Source organism: Monopterus albus, unplaced genomic scaffold (assembly GCF_001952655.1).
Source record: "Monopterus albus unplaced genomic scaffold, M_albus_1.0 scaffold1954.1, whole genome shotgun sequence".
NCBI classification, from domain to species: domain Eukaryota; kingdom Metazoa; phylum Chordata; class Actinopteri; order Synbranchiformes; family Synbranchidae; genus Monopterus; species Monopterus albus.
Window position 1 is genome coordinate 1 of NW_018129829.1, and position 2603 is coordinate 2603.

Genomic DNA, 2603 nt, shown 5'->3' on the forward strand with positions numbered 1-2603 from the left:
TCAAGGAATTGAGAACCTTGGGATAGCACACTGCATGTTCGGGCGACAGGACGTGCCAGCTTTGTGTCAGGAAAAAGTACATAATCAGAGGTGTGTTTGATCTGTAATCCATATTGATAAACTGGAAACATTAAAGTCTTATAAAACTCTAAAATATCATTAATAATTTCAGAATTGAGCATTTGTGGAGAGATGTATGGATGGCAGTGACCCAGGTCTACTATGAAATTCTACATACCCTGGAAGAAGATGGCCTACTTGACACTGCAATGACATTCACATGTTTTGCACACACTACATCTTCCTACCTCGGCTGAATGATGACCTGGCCAAATTCAGTGGTGGGTGGAACAACGACCCACTGCGCACTGAGCAAAACCTGACCCCAAACCAGCTGTGGATCATGGGCCACATTCAGAATCCCACCACTGAAGCAGAAAACATTGAGCAGGTACATTACAGCATAAACACGATAAAAGTTTATAATAAAATAGAATAAAATCAACTGCTTTTGTGTTTACAAATTTAAACTTTAAAAAGGGTCTATGCCAGCAGCGGAGCCATTGTCATGGTTTTGAAACTGTTGTTACCAGTTCAGAACAGCTTGCTATAAGCATCTGCATTTGTGTTGTTGCAGCATCCAGAGGTCGACACCATTGACTGGGAAAATGGAGGGATTACATGTGTATTGAAGTACCACACATTCCAAGCCCATTTAGTCCTGTAGAAATGGAACAGCTACAAGCTACCATTAACCCTAGAGGACCATCACCATGCTTTGGCAGAGACATTTATTTGAACATGCTGCAGTATGTACATAGATTTCTTGCCAACTGAACCAATAATGACTAACATCATTTGACATAGTGTATACAAACCACTGCATGTAAATATAACAATTTGTAATGCACACTGCACTCTTAAATTGACATTTTCTTTTTCTGAATTTAGAGATGTCAAAGTTGAAAGTAATAAAATGTAAACTGTAAAATTGAACGCTCTACTGCAGTCATTGTCTTTATTGTTCCACACATTAAACTCTGCCAAAGGTATTCCCAAAACACAGAGCCAGAGTAAGCACGTTTGAACTCATTGTATGAACTCATGTGTGCCACAGGAAAAGTTATGGTCTTGGTACAAACGCTAACTATTGGAAAACAAATTTCATGCTCTTCCTGTTGACATGCATGATTGAATTTGATGTGAAAAACTCTAAAATATCATTAATAATTTCAGAATTGAGCATTTGTGGAGAGATGTATGGATGGCAGTGACCCAGGTCTACTATGAAATTCTACATACCCTGGAAGAAGATGGCCTACTTGACACTGCAATGACATTCACATGTTTTGCACACACTACATCTTCCTACCTCGGCTGAATGATGACCTGGCCAAATTCAGTGGTGGGTGGAACAACGACCCACTGCGCACTGAGCAAAACCTGACCCCAAACCAGCTGTGGATCATGGGCCACATTCAGAATCCCACCACTGAAGCAGAAAACATTGAGCAGGTACATTACAGCATAAACACGATAAAAGTTTATAATAAAATAGAATAAAATCAACTGCTTTTGTGTTTACAAATTTAAACTTTAAAAAGTGGCTATGCCAGCAGCGGAGCCATTGTCATGGTTTTGAAACTGTTGTTACCAGTTCAGAACAGCTTGCTATAAGCATCTGCATTTGTGTTGTTGCAGCATCCAGAGGTCGACACCATTGACTGGGAAAATGGAGGGATTACATGTGTATTGAAGTACCACACATTCCAAGCCCATTTAGTCCTGTAGAAATGGAACAGCTACAAGCTACCATTAACCCTAGAGGACCATCACCATGCTTTGGCAGAGACATTTATTTGAACATGCTGCAGTATGTACATAGATTTCTTGCCAACTGAACCAATAATGACTAACATCATTTGACATAGTGTATACAAACCACTGCATGTAAATATAACAATTTGTAATGCACACTGCACTCTTAAATTGACATTTTCTTTTTCTGAATTTAGAGATGTCAAAGTTGAAAGTAATAAAATGTAAACTGTAAAATTGAATGCTCTACTGCAGTCATTGCCTTTATTGTTCCACACATTAAACTCTGCCAAAGGTATTCCCAAAACGCAGAGCCAGAGTAAGCACATGTTTGAACTCATTGTATGAACTCATGTGTGCCACAGGAAAAGTTATGGTCTTGGTACAAGCGCTAACTATTGGAAAACAAATTTCATGCTCTTCCAGTTGACATGCATGATTGAATTTGATGTGAATTTCAAAGTTGTTTCTCTCACTTGGCAGTACTGGCTGGTGTGCTTGGCCAGTTAACCATTGCAGAACTGATGGAACTGTAAGGGGTTTTGTGTTTTGAACCACTTCTGCATCCAATTCCTCACTTTCACCAAAGTCCTCAGGATCAGCATCTAATAAAAGAAAATACTGGGTCATTCCATGTCAAATCAAGAGGTGCCATTGTCATTTACTAGGTGTGATGGATGTAAGATGTGTTGACACATGCATTACATTAACTGCTTGCTGACCAAAAGACCAAAAATCGAGTATTAAGTGGAAAAAAAATACGGATGACTCCTCTTTTCTATTGG

The 2603-nt window shown here is 39.2% G+C and overlaps 1 long non-coding RNA gene across 1 annotated transcript; it reads left to right on the forward strand.

Moving 5' to 3' along the window:
* Nucleotides 1-34: 34 nt before the first annotated feature.
* On the forward strand, nt 35-1012 carry LOC109953908 (uncharacterized). Its single transcript, XR_002273998.1, has 3 exons — nt 35-90; nt 173-451; nt 638-1012. It is a non-coding gene; the product is annotated as an uncharacterized LOC109953908 (long non-coding RNA).
* The last annotated feature ends 1591 nt before the right edge of the window (nt 1013-2603 follow it).